Raw genomic sequence first — 14,636 nt, 5'->3', positions numbered from 1 at the left:
GATGCTGATGAAGGCTGTTGGCAGCCATAATTTCGTAATAGTAAAATCCTTCCTTTATTTGGGAACCAGCATTAACACGAACAACAACAGCAGCTCTGAAATCCAGCGAAGAATCACTCGTGCCAATAAATAATACTTTGGACTAGGTTAGCAATTGAAAAGTAAAGTCCTGTCTCGGCGAACGAAGATCATGCTCTACAAGTCACTTATCTTACACGTACTGTTATATGGTGCAGATGAGATGGCTCTGGAAGTGTTGGAGTGAAAAGAAATACGAATGATTAACGGTCGCTGCGCGTCTGTGACGACGATTGCAATTTTCTTGGTCCTTCTTCTTCTTTTTGTAGATGTTTGGAGAGTTTTATCGATGTTGATAGTCATTTGTCGAATATTTATTCGGTACGTTCCGCAAGATAGTACTAGCCCGACCATTTGGGAAACGATTTGACATGATCCCATTGAACCTTCTATGCGATCCAACCGTTTTTATCCGTTAGGAAATTGGGCTCGCCAGAGCGTTAAGCGTCAATAAAGTAACTAAGTAAGTAAGATAGCTTAACCCATTACAATATCCTTATCGAAGTATCGTCTGACTTCATGGAAACCCTGATTTACTCTATTACGAGTTCACTGACCGTGTGTAGATGAGTCAGGAGTCTTCTCATGGTTTTTTAGATTAAATGGCTAATTTCTTGACCGCCAAATCTCTTCGAGCTGCTTACGGAGAAGACCTCTTATCTGTCTGGTAGGCGGGTAGGCATCAACATGTCTGTTTCGATGTCCAGGGCCAGGGCCGTGACACTCTGCGTCGTAGTCACTGATGCTTACAGGCAGTTATCGCGCCTTACATTTATTTTTTTCTTTCAATTTGCGTCGTGCTTCTTTTAATTCTTCCTGCAAATTGGCGGGACGACACCTACATGTTTTTACGCCAACTCGGAACCGCATCTGCAAGGCAGATGAATTTCCACTGGGGAGCTTTTTGTGGCAGAAATACACTCTGAGTGTAAGTATACCGAAATGATCAGGATGAAGAGCTGAGTTGATTTAGCCATGCCCGTCTGCCTGTTTTTATGTAAACTGGTCCATCAATTTTTGAGTTGTCTTGATAAAATTTGGTGAGCTGGTATATTTAGGTGTCTGATTAAACATTTGTCGGAACCGGCCGCATCGGACCACTAAAGCATACATCCCCCATACAACGGATGCTACAAGTTGAGTATAAATGCTTTGATGATCAGTCCTTTTTTTCTTTATTTATATGGTTCATAAATTCTGGACATGCTGCTAAGCTCTCAGGTGTTTACGATCGCCAAACTGACGCTGATGAAGGCTGTTGGCAGCCGTAACTTTGTAATAGTAAAATCCTTCCTTTATTTGAGAACCAGCATTAACACGAACAACAACAGCAGCTCTGAAATCCAGCGAAGAATCACTCGTGCCAATAAATACTACTTTGGACTAGGTTAGCAATTTAACAGTATAGTCCTGTCTCGGCAAACGAAGATCATGCTCTACAAGTCACTTATCTTACACGTACTATTATATGGTGCGGATGAGATGGCTCTGGAAGTGTTGGAGAGAAAAGAAATAATTATCGGTCGCTGCGCGTCTGTGACGACGATTAAAATTTTTTTGGTTCTTCTTTTTCTTTTTGTAGATGCTTGGGGAGTTTAATCGATGTTGATAGTCATCATTTGGTACTGTCCGCAAGATAGTACTAGCCCGACCATTTGGGAAACGATTTAATATGATCCCATTAAACCTTCAAGGCGATCCAACCGCTTATTTCCGTTAAGAAATTGGGCTCGCCAGAGAGTTAAGCATCAATAAAGTAACTAAGTAAGTAAGATAGCTTAACCCATTACAATATCCTTATCGAAGTATCGTCTGACTTCATGGAAATCCTGATTTACTCTTTTACGAGTTCACCGACCGTGTGTAGATGAGGTCAGGAGTCTTCTTATGGGTTTTTAGATTAAATAGCTGATTTCTTGAAGGCCAAATCTCTTCGAACTGCTTACGGAGAAGACCTTTTATCTGTCTGGGGCGGGTAGGCATCAACATGTCTCTTTCGATGTCCAGGTTAGGGCCAGAGTATGTACGACGCCGTGACACTCTGCGTCGTAGTCACTCACGTTCACAGGCACCCCTATATAATACCAAAAATTTCATAAGAGCATTCAGGTTCACTGCCACCCACTTAATTGGATGAAGTCTCTTATATGCACGGCGGTCGACGTGGTGTTGTGATAGCGTGGTCCGCCTACAACACCAAAGATCCAGGTCTCGACCCCGGGTTAAACAACATCAAAAATTTAAAAACAAGTGTTTCAATTGGACGAAATTCTTTCTAGGCGGGGTCGCCATTGGCAGTAATTTGTCTAACACTCCAAGTGTATTTCTGCCACGAAAAGCGTATCAGTGAAAATTCATCTTGCAGATACCGTTCCGTGTCGGCATACAGCATTGAAATGGAAGTTGGGCCTAAAATCTCTTCGGAGGTTATGGCGCAATACACTTATTTATTTATTTATATGATAGCAAATTTGGTCTGTCCTTTTCGTTCATTTCTATATAAGGAGTCTTTTTGACTCATAATGCAAATGGTGTTCAGGTGTGAAAAGGCAACATTCCGTGCCAGAATGTGTCTTTTAAATGAGGCGCATGAGTAAGCCAATTGCTTTATAAACTATTAGCAGGTTTTTTTTATCCTTACCCAAAGTGCTGCCAGCTAGATGCGTGAATGCTACATTGCCGGTCTGAACTTAAGGTGTAGTTAAGAATGCATGTGCATTGAAGGTTTAACTACTATATCGAATCGCACGGCCAATATCCCTGGGTATCTGACATGCGATAGCGTAAATCCATCGATTTGGATTGCATACAATCAAAAATATTTATTTATTAGCAATCATAGCAATTTATTTATACATGATATATGAAAAAAATATCACTATTTCGACTGCTGAGTGGAATGTCACCATATCTCAACTGTTGTTTCGAAAACGACCTATCTCAAAATGTTTCCAAATTCGGCGTTCAGGCGAGTAAGGGTGATATTCTATTCAACAGTGAATTTATAACTACTCATTAAAATCTATATTACGTCTTAAAAAGTCCATAACTTTTGTATTTGTTATATCTGTAAATAAACTCGGAAAGCTGAGTTTATTATAACCACCGTATGTCACCGCACAAAGTTTGTTTCTCACAATTGCCCCTGCTCCAGAATCTCCACGGCACACATTACTTCCACTACGTCCAGCACAAATGATTGTTTCTGGTAGGCTCATCCGTAATTTGGCATAATGGTGCTGGCATTGATCCTTTCGTATTATAGGCATTTGAGCAGTTTTGAGAAGATAATTACTAGACGGATTATTATAAGATACTTCGCCCCATCCACTAACTTGCATTGATATGCCCGGTTTTAATACGGAATCGCAAAGGTCTACTGGGTTTACTGTCACGCTACTTGCAAAAGGTTCATCCAATTTAACCACTGCTATATCCATATATAGTGATCCTGGAGTATAACCACCATAATTAATAACATTTCGAACTTTGCGTTGTTGCCCCCTTCCTTTGTTTAGTTCATGTATATCGGTTACACCCGCTAGAACCTCAATATCGCTCCATGGTATCGCAGATACGCAATGCGCAGCTGTAACCACCGATTTCAAAGTGACTAAACAACCAACGCACTCATTCCTGGAACGAATAAATATTGCAACCGTATGTCGGCTGTCCTTTATTTCTATATCTTCACCATATATCAGTCGAAATTGCGTATTCGTATATGATAAACGGCAGCTTAGAACGACAAACAGGATCGCCAAATAAATGTGTGAATTCATTTTTGTTTAAGAACTTTTGTCATCACTTTTTAAGTATAAAGTATAACGTGATTAATTTTGCGGGCGCTATTTATACCCAATTGAGTCATGTGAATAAAAAATAATCAAACAATTTTCAGTCAAAGTTCCAGGAATTTTAAACAACCACAATACATCTTAATTAAAGTCAAGCCTGTACAATAAAAAATCTTGTTTGTTTTCACTCGGTCCATTATACATAAATAAAATAAATAAATGCAAGGCGAGATAACCTACAAAGATATATTAGGCCGATCTTTTCTTCCAAGTTGCGTCGTGCTTCTTTTAATTTTTCCTACAAATTGGCGCGACGTCCCCTATATGTTTCTACATCAACTTCTAACGGCATATGTAAGGCAGATGAGTTTTCACTGAGAGCTTTTCATGGCAGAAATACACTCGGAGTGCTTGCCAAAAACTGCCGAGAGGCGTTTCCGCTTAGAAAAATTTTATTCTAATAGAAAACCTAGTTTCTAAGATTTTTGATGTTGCTTTGCCCGAGGCATGAACCCAGGATCTTCGGTGTGATAGGCGGAGTACACTACCATCACACAACGGCGGCCGCCCGGAAATACAAAAAGCCTATTAAGCGTTTATAAAGACATTTCCATATAAATTTTCTGTTATAGGAGCCTAATAAGCCTATTTAATTAATAACTTTAATGGAAATTTTTAATTAGTTAAACCAACAGAGTCATATTTACGCATGAACGCGGCTTTGACAAAACATTTAGCTACACTTTTTCATAAAAAAATTTCCTAATAATTGTTTGTTTATATGTATGTATATTTGCACAGTTGAAACGTGTTATCAAATTGATATGTGTACAATGACCGTATTTTTAGTGAATAAATACAGAATAGTACAAAGGGGACACTTAATTAGTTTTATCTGTTTTAAAACTGCTAATTGTTTCTATTGCATACTGCCACAAAACCAGGCATGCTTAACCAACGAACCGATATCATTTCGTTACGATAATTAACGTTAATAAACGAAACAAAGTCATTTCGTTTCGTTTATTAACGTTAAGAACGTCAAATTGACGAAATGATTTTGTTTCGTTTTCTGCCATATCAAAACGAAATCAAATCGTTTATGCTGACTATTAATTTCAAACTATGCTGGCAAAGCTGATTGATGGCGGAATCGTTAAAGGTGAAAGCATTAGCCAAGCTGATTGCAACTTTTCTCATGAATTTTGACAGTACGAACATTTCTCAGAGTATTTTTGACATTACCACCAACGAATTACACAAACAAATTACATGGAGTTTGTGTGTGTATGTTCGCTCGCTGTTAGCACCTTACGGCTTCACCATGGCTATAGCATTGCCAGCACAATTTAAACATAAAGTATTACGTTTTTGTTAACGTTTTTAACGTTAACGAAAGCTTTTCGTTTCGGTTAAAAACGAGATACAATTTATCTTGATAATTTCTTTATCGATAATATTTCGAAGTGTTTCAACGGAAACGGTGGAAATTTTTTGATAAACGATTAGCTTAACGTTAAGGTGCATCCCTGCACAAAACCAGAGCTCGGAGCACTGCACGTAATTATGAGCAACAACACTGCTCGAACTTAAATAGGCTGCCATAATCAATATCTTTCCTAATAATAAGGCTTTAATTTGTTGTGGACTTGCACGTCTGTTCATCTTTCACATATTCGTAAAACTAGCCTCAAACCGCGTCCCAGTCCGCACTATATGCCAAGATATGATCTTGAAAAAAGTACCGAGACCGTCCAGGAAATAATCTTTAAATAGTCCCAACAAATCGCGAAATACTCGCAGTCGCGGAGATAAGCGTACGCTGAAGGAAGGAAATAGTGGAGTTCTTAAAAAAGGAGTATCCAATATACCTACTTAAGTCATGTGAATAAAAAATGAGCAAAAACTTTCCAGTCAAAATTTCGGGAATTTTAAATAAGAACAATACATCTTGATTAAAGTCAAGGCTACACAATAAAAAATTTGTGTGTTTTCACCCGGTCCATTATAAATAAAATATGTAAATAAATGCAAGGCGTGATAACCTCCAAAGATATTTTAGGCCGAGCTTTTCTTCCACGGCGCCCGCAGTGGTGTGATGGTAGCGTGTTCCGCCTACCACACCGAATGCCCTGGGTTCACACCCCGGGCAAAGCAACATCAAAATCTTAGAAATAAGGTTTTTCAATTAGAAGAAAATTTTTCAAAGCGGGGTCGCTCCTCGGTAGTGTTTGGCAAGCACACCGAGTGTATTTCTGCCATGAAAAGCTCTCAGTGAAAACTCATCTGCCTCGAAGATGCCGTTCGGAGTCGGCATAAAACAAGTAGTTCCCGTTCCGCCAATTTGTAGGCAAACTTGAAAACGAGCACGACGGAAATTGGAAGAGAAGCTCGGCCTAAAATCTCTTCGGAGTTTATCGCGCCTTACATTTATTTTTTTCTTCTAATTTGCGTCGTGCTTCTTTTAATTCTTCCTACAAATTGCCGGGAGGACACCTACATGTTTTTACGCCAACTCGGAACCGCATCTGCAAGGCAGATGAATTTTCACTGAGGACACTCTGAGTGTAAGTATACCGAAATGATCAGGATGAAGAGCTGTCTGTCTGTTTGTATGTAAACTAGTCCCTCAATTTTTGAGTTATCTTGATAAAATTTGGTGAGCTGGTATATTTAGGTGTCTGATTAGACATTTGTCGGAACCGGCCGGATCGGACCACTAAAGCATACATCCCCCATACAACGGATGCTACAAGTTGAGTATAAATGCTTTGATGATCAGTCCTTTTTTTCTTTATTTATATGATGCATAAATTCTGGACATGCTGCTAAGCACTCAGGTGTTTATGCTCGCCAAACTGATGCTGATGAAGGCTGTTGGCAGCCATAATTTCGTAATAGTAAAATCCTTCCTTTATTTGGGAACCAGCATTAACACGAACAACAACAGCAGCTCTGAAATCCAGCGAAGAATCACTCGTGCCAATAAATAATACTTTGGACTAGGTTAGCAATTGAAAAGTAAAGTCCTGTCTCGGCGAACGAAGATCATGCTCTACAAGTCACTTATCTTACACGTACTGTTATATGGTGCAGATGAGATGGCTCTGGAAGTGTTGGAGTGAAAAGAAATACGAATGATTAACGGTCGCTGCGCGTCTGTGACGACGATTGCAATTTTCTTGGTCCTTCTTCTTCTTTTTGTAGATGTTTGGAGAGTTTTATCGATGTTGATAGTCATTTGTCGAATATTTATTCGGTACGTTCCGCAAGATAGTACTAGCCCGACCATTTGGGAAACGATTTGACATGATCCCATTGAACCTTCTATGCGATCCAACCGTTTTTATCCGTTAGGAAATTGGGCTCGCCAGAGCGTTAAGCGTCAATAAAGTAACTAAGTAAGTAAGATAGCTTAACCCATTACAATATCCTTATCGAAGTATCGTCTGACTTCATGGAAACCCTGATTTACTCTATTACGAGTTCACTGACCGTGTGTAGATGAGTCAGGAGTCTTCTCATGGTTTTTTAGATTAAATGGCTAATTTCTTGACCGCCAAATCTCTTCGAGCTGCTTACGGAGAAGACCTCTTATCTGTCTGGTAGGCGGGTAGGCATCAACATGTCTGTTTCGATGTCCAGGGCCAGGGCCGTGACACTCTGCGTCGTAGTCACTGATGCTTACAGGCAGTTATCGCGCCTTACATTTATTTTTTTCTTTCAATTTGCGTCGTGCTTCTTTTAATTCTTCCTGCAAATTGGCGGGACGACACCTACATGTTTTTACGCCAACTCGGAACCGCATCTGCAAGGCAGATGAATTTCCACTGGGGAGCTTTTTGTGGCAGAAATACACTCTGAGTGTAAGTATACCGAAATGATCAGGATGAAGAGCTGAGTTGATTTAGCCATGCCCGTCTGCCTGTTTTTATGTAAACTGGTCCATCAATTTTTGAGTTGTCTTGATAAAATTTGGTGAGCTGGTATATTTAGGTGTCTGATTAAACATTTGTCGGAACCGGCCGCATCGGACCACTAAAGCATACATCCCCCATACAACGGATGCTACAAGTTGAGTATAAATGCTTTGATGATCAGTCCTTTTTTTCTTTATTTATATGGTTCATAAATTCTGGACATGCTGCTAAGCTCTCAGGTGTTTACGATCGCCAAACTGACGCTGATGAAGGCTGTTGGCAGCCGTAACTTTGTAATAGTAAAATCCTTCCTTTATTTGAGAACCAGCATTAACACGAACAACAACAGCAGCTCTGAAATCCAGCGAAGAATCACTCGTGCCAATAAATACTACTTTGGACTAGGTTAGCAATTTAACAGTATAGTCCTGTCTCGGCAAACGAAGATCATGCTCTACAAGTCACTTATCTTACACGTACTATTATATGGTGCGGATGAGATGGCTCTGGAAGTGTTGGAGAGAAAAGAAATAATTATCGGTCGCTGCGCGTCTGTGACGACGATTAAAATTTTTTTGGTTCTTCTTTTTCTTTTTGTAGATGCTTGGGGAGTTTAATCGATGTTGATAGTCATCATTTGGTACTGTCCGCAAGATAGTACTAGCCCGACCATTTGGGAAACGATTTAATATGATCCCATTAAACCTTCAAGGCGATCCAACCGCTTATTTCCGTTAAGAAATTGGGCTCGCCAGAGAGTTAAGCATCAATAAAGTAACTAAGTAAGTAAGATAGCTTAACCCATTACAATATCCTTATCGAAGTATCGTCTGACTTCATGGAAATCCTGATTTACTCTTTTACGAGTTCACCGACCGTGTGTAGATGAGGTCAGGAGTCTTCTTATGGGTTTTTAGATTAAATAGCTGATTTCTTGAAGGCCAAATCTCTTCGAACTGCTTACGGAGAAGACCTTTTATCTGTCTGGGGCGGGTAGGCATCAACATGTCTCTTTCGATGTCCAGGTTAGGGCCAGAGTATGTACGACGCCGTGACACTCTGCGTCGTAGTCACTCACGTTCACAGGCACCCCTATATAATACCAAAAATTTCATAAGAGCATTCAGGTTCACTGCCACCCACTTAATTGGATGAAGTCTCTTATATGCACGGCGGTCGACGTGGTGTTGTGATAGCGTGGTCCGCCTACAACACCAAAGATCCAGGTCTCGACCCCGGGTTAAACAACATCAAAAATTTAAAAACAAGTGTTTCAATTGGACGAAATTCTTTCTAGGCGGGGTCGCCATTGGCAGTAATTTGTCTAACACTCCAAGTGTATTTCTGCCACGAAAAGCGTATCAGTGAAAATTCATCTTGCAGATACCGTTCCGTGTCGGCATACAGCATTGAAATGGAAGTTGGGCCTAAAATCTCTTCGGAGGTTATGGCGCAATACACTTATTTATTTATTTATATGATAGCAAATTTGGTCTGTCCTTTTCGTTCATTTCTATATAAGGAGTCTTTTTGACTCATAATGCAAATGGTGTTCAGGTGTGAAAAGGCAACATTCCGTGCCAGAATGTGTCTTTTAAATGAGGCGCATGAGTAAGCCAATTGCTTTATAAACTATTAGCAGGTTTTTTTTATCCTTACCCAAAGTGCTGCCAGCTAGATGCGTGAATGCTACATTGCCGGTCTGAACTTAAGGTGTAGTTAAGAATGCATGTGCATTGAAGGTTTAACTACTATATCGAATCGCACGGCCAATATCCCTGGGTATCTGACATGCGATAGCGTAAATCCATCGATTTGGATGAGCAATATACCTGTCATCGGCCTCGTTCGTGTGTGTCCAATATCGGTAAAAATGTTATAATACGCGAGGCGAAAAAAACTGGATGAACTAGAGAGATAAATCTATATTTTGAAGCATAACAGGGCTGGGGCCGATTCCAATAATTTTAAAGTCATCAGGAGAGATACCGGGCGATATAAATCCATTTCTTAGCTAGCCTTCCAGGCTGTAGTAAGAGTGCACAGGAAAATATTGAAAATCAAGTGAAGATCTTTTCTTCCTCGGCTGTCAAGTACGTGTATCTAAGATGGATCATCTTCATCCATTCACATAGCATGACCTAGCCTGTGAAGCCTGTGAAAAGGTATGCTGAAAGACTTATCTTGCCATGAAATCTTAAAAATAGTATCGGCGCGTATAAATATATGTAGCAATCTATATATATATATAAATTAAATGCTGTGTTTGTTTGTGTTCGCTATGAAAATGTATTTCCCACACCTCAATCATCACCAAATTTAGGTTATAGTTTCCTTTGGTCAACACGAAGGTTTTAGGCTAAAAATAGTTTCGATATATAAAAGTGGCGTGGCACCTCCCATACAAATGGAATCTTAGGTACTGTATAACTTTGAAGGTATACATGCTAGAACATTGAAATTCATTAAGGAGTTATATGAGGCCAATCCCTAACACCACCAAGAAAATGTGGAATTGGGAAAAAGGGGGCTTGGCCTCGCGCATACAAATGTAATATATTATACTGCATATCTCCGAATGTAGTAATGGTAGGATAATGAAAATTGGTAAGAAGTTATATGATGTTAAGTCCTAACACCTCCAGTAAAATGTGGAATGGGGAAGAAAGGAGCGTGATACCTTCCCTAAAAATGGGATTTTGCAGAACTATGGCCGCAATACAAACTTAAGTTATTTTAACATCTAAAGTTTGACTGCATTGCTGAGTTTGGCTGTTATGCCTTTTGGACGTTTAGTAATCTGCCGCAGTTAAAAAAATGGTTTAGTTTCAGTATATCTACATCTATCTATCTATCTATTCCAGGGATGCACCTTAACGTTAAGCTAATCGTTTATCAAAAAATTTCCACCGTTTCCGTTGAAACACTTCGAAATATTATCGATAAAGAAATTATCAAGATAAATTGTATCTCGTTTTTAACCGAAACGAAAAGCTTTCGTTAACGTTAAAAACGTTAACAAAAACGTGATACTTTATGTTTGAATTGTGCTGGCAATGCTATAGCCATGGTGAAGCCGTAAGGTGGCAACAACGAGCGCACATACACACACAAACTCTATGTAATTTGTTTGTGTAATTCGTTGGTGGTACTGTCAAAAATACTCTGAGAAATGTTTGTACTGTCAAAATTCATGAGAAAAGTTGCAATCAGCTTGGCTAATGCTTTCACCTTTAATGACTCCGCCATCAATCAGCTTTGCCAGCATAGTTTGAAATTAATAATCAACATAAACGATTTGATTTCGTTTTGATATGGCAGAAAACGAAACGAAATCATTTCGTTAATTTGACGATCTTAACGTTAATAAACGAAACGAAATGACTTCGTTTCGTTTATTAACGTTGATTATCGTAACGAAATGATATCGTTTCGTTGGTTAAGCATGCCTGATCTATTCTAAGTATATATATAAAAATCAAATTCTGTGTGTATGTTCGCTATAGAAACGTATTTCCCATACGTCAATCATTACCAAATTTTGGTTATAGGTTCCTTCGATCAACGGGAAGGTTTTAGGCTAAAAATAATTTCGATATATAAAAGGGGCGTGGCACCTCTCATACAAATGGAATATTTGGTACTGGTTATCTACGTCTTCTATAAATATCAAGTTCTGTGAGTGTGTTCCCTATGAAAACGTGTTTCCCATACTTCAATCATCACCAAATTTTGGCTGCAGGTTCTTTCGATCAAGGCGAAAGTTTTTCATATTTCAAAATTAAGAATTTTAAATTTAAATGTTTTTGTTTTTTGGCTATCCGAACGAACTATCTTAGCTCCTAAAAATGATCATGTTAACAAAATCAATGATCGCATTCAAAGCCAATTTCCTGGCGAAGTGCCAAATATAAATCGATCGGCACAGTTACAGATGAAGATAAAATTGTTAATTATCCAATTGAATTTCTAACCTCCTTAGAACCATATATCAACTTTGAAAACTGGCTCACCAATCATGCTCCTTCGGAATTTAAACCCACCAAAATTGTGCAATGGAACCAAACTTTGCGTTTAGAAATTAATGCCGAATGTAATCGAAGCAACAATCATCAGCGGTGAAAGCAAAGGTGAAGATGTGGTTATACCACGGATCCCAATGATTTCTACAGGTTTTCCATTCAATTTTAAGCGCTTTCAGTTTCCGTATGCCTTGCTTTTGCAATTACAATCAGCAAAGCACAAGGACAATCGCTTACCGTTGCAGAATTAAATTTAGAGAGTCCGTGCTTTTCCCATGGCCAGCTGTATGTTGCTTGCTCTAGAGTTGGAACGCCAAAAAATTTGTTTATCTTTGCACCGAACGAAAAAACCAAAAATATTGCAATACATTAAGATACAATTATAAAATGTTTTAAACGAAAATTTTCCCAAATATGCGTACAAAATTCAATTGAATTTACAGAACAAGAAACTAAATGCTAAACAAACAAAACAGAAAAAATAACGCAACATTCATTCGATCTCGGGAGTTACAACGTACGCCGGGTAAAGCTAGTGTATAAATATTTGTTAGAAATAAAAAACCATGCGTATAGAAACTGCTTCAAACTCACACAAACTTACCCTGTTCTATACGAGCCCACCTGTTGGCATATGAAAAACTTAACTGTTGCTCAAATTTACATATCTACATATATATCTAGCATTTCAGCTGTTTCTCCGCATGTACTTAAATAACTGAAAATGGTTTGGAGTGAGGGTTTCGCTTGAATTACGATGCTCATAAATCAACACAGTTAGCAACAGGTGTTCGCGTGAGCCGAATCACCTAAGAAATATTATCACTCGTAATTGTAAATTATGTGTGTTTATGTTTTGCTTCCACATCAAGCCCCAACAATAAAAAAACTAAATATAAAGAAATATTCATAACTTGCGCTCATTGATAAGCCGACTTTGTTTAGCCGATTAAATCCTTGTAATCAGCTGTTTTCTTAGTTGTGTTATTGTAACGCGGTATTTGTTCTACTTTTGCTTTTGGACGCAGACTCCGCATCTCGTGGTTGGTGGGTGCTCCGCGTATACAGACAAAATTCAGTATTTTAATATACACATAGTTAGAGGTCGCGCTTGTAAGATGAAAATTTTTTCACACATACATAATTTCTGTGAAAATTTTCACATCTTACATAATCACTTGAAATATTTTTGATAAATTTGTATTAAAAAATGCACGATTTTTTCGAAATTAAACACAAAACCGTTAACACTCGCTTACGCTTTAATTAAACTCAAGTATGGCGCACCTACAAAACAAAAAACATTAAATTAGCAGCTGAAGTAGAAAAAATAGGGCTTGGCCACTTGGTCACATTTATTCACTTTAATTGTTCCAACTTTATTTGCGCATTTAGCAATTTGCAGTCAGTTAAATCTTCTTTCGATTGCGTGAATTTACCGTTAACTGCTTTCGATTGCTAACTTAATTTGTTTCAAATTTTTTTCTTTACATATTTCTTTATGTGTTGTGCAAAAAATGTGTCGGACGTTGGATTTACCGTGATTTAAGCGTTGACAGTTTGGTGGTTCGGATGCGACTAACTGTTATTGCGATCAGGGAGAGTACGACAAGTGACGAGTGCGTTAATGCGAATTTAGGACATCCGTTTGGAGCAAAATACAGGATGCGTAAGCGAGGAATACTTGTTTACAACTGAATGAGTATTTTTGTCTAAAATATTATAACTGAAAATAACTGTGAGTGATTTTTTGGTTATCTGGATAAAAAAACGCAGTTAAAGAAAATTTTTAAGGATTCTAGTTTGGGTTTAAGGTACTCTTTTCATATGTAAACATTTTTGTTCGCAGTAAGCGGGAATACATTCGGTTACGCGAAACTTTTTACGTATTTCACATGTAACTACATTAGCTGCTTTTGCTTGCAAGCGAGCTTGAAAAAAAAAACGCCTCAACTAGCTAAATGGTTTCAACATGGCGGAACCATACAGGTGGCGAATCGGTGCTTTTTTTTACCTGCTTTGACTTTTTATACCCGCTGTACTTGTACACTGGGTATTATAACTTTGATTGGATAACGGTTGGTTGTACAGGTATAAAGGAATCGAGATAGATATAGACTTCCATATCTCAAAATCATCAGTTTCGAAAAAAATTTGTTTGAGCCATGTCCGTCCGTCCGGCCGTTAACACGATAACTTGAGTAAGTATTGAGATATCTTCACCAAATTTTGTACACGAGCTTATCTGGACCCAGAATAGATTGGTATTGAAAATGAGCGAAATCGGATGATAAACACGCCCATATTTTATCTATATAACGTTTTAGAAAACACAAAAAACCTGATTATTTAGTAAATAATACACCTGGAATGTTGAAATTTGACGTGTAGACTGATATTGACACCCTTGATAATAATTTGGAAACATTTTTTTAAAATGGGCTTGGCACCGCCCACTCGTGTTAAAATCAATTTTACAAATATTATTAATCATAAATCAAAAATCGTTAAACCTATCGTAACAAAATTCGCAGAGAGGTTGCCTTTACTATAAGTATTGCTTTGAAAGAAAATTAAGGAAATCGGTTAAGGATAACGCCCACTTTTATATAAAAGATTTTTAAAAGGATCGCACATAGGTAGATTTTCAAGTTTTAGGCGGCCAAAAATATTTTATTGCCTATATCTTCTTAAAACTGTTTAATAAATGAAAAATTATAATAATTTGTGCAATTAAGCGCTTATATTAAAAAAATAGATATTACACTGTGTAACACTAAAAAAAAATTTCTGCGCATTGAGGCTATTTTTCTTGTTCT

General features: G+C 38.2%; 1 protein-coding gene across 27 annotated transcripts in view; it reads right to left on the bottom strand.

The window, feature by feature from the left end:
- unc80 (unc80, NALCN channel complex subunit) overlaps positions 1 to 13,379 on the bottom strand; it is an 81,441-nt gene extending 68,062 nt beyond the window's left edge. For 22 of the 27 annotated variants that reach the window (XM_067761811.1, XM_067761820.1, XM_067761819.1 and 19 more), the window contains exons 1-2: positions 13,077 to 13,374; positions 12,422 to 12,706 (exon numbers count right to left, since the gene is read on the bottom strand). The gene's annotated coding sequence lies outside the window, so the exon portion shown is untranslated. Of the gene's footprint in view, positions 1 to 12,421; positions 12,913 to 13,076 lie in introns of those variants that run through there. The other 5 variants (XM_067761812.1, XM_067761813.1, XM_067761818.1 and 2 more) reach the window with 5 other exon arrangements.
- Between the last annotated feature and the right edge of the window lie 1,257 nt (positions 13,380 to 14,636).

Source organism: Eurosta solidaginis, chromosome 1 (assembly GCF_040869045.1).
Source record: "Eurosta solidaginis isolate ZX-2024a chromosome 1, ASM4086904v1, whole genome shotgun sequence".
Classification (NCBI taxonomy): Eukaryota; Metazoa; Arthropoda; class Insecta; order Diptera; family Tephritidae; genus Eurosta; species Eurosta solidaginis.
This window is presented reverse-complemented; position numbering and strand designations above follow the sequence as displayed.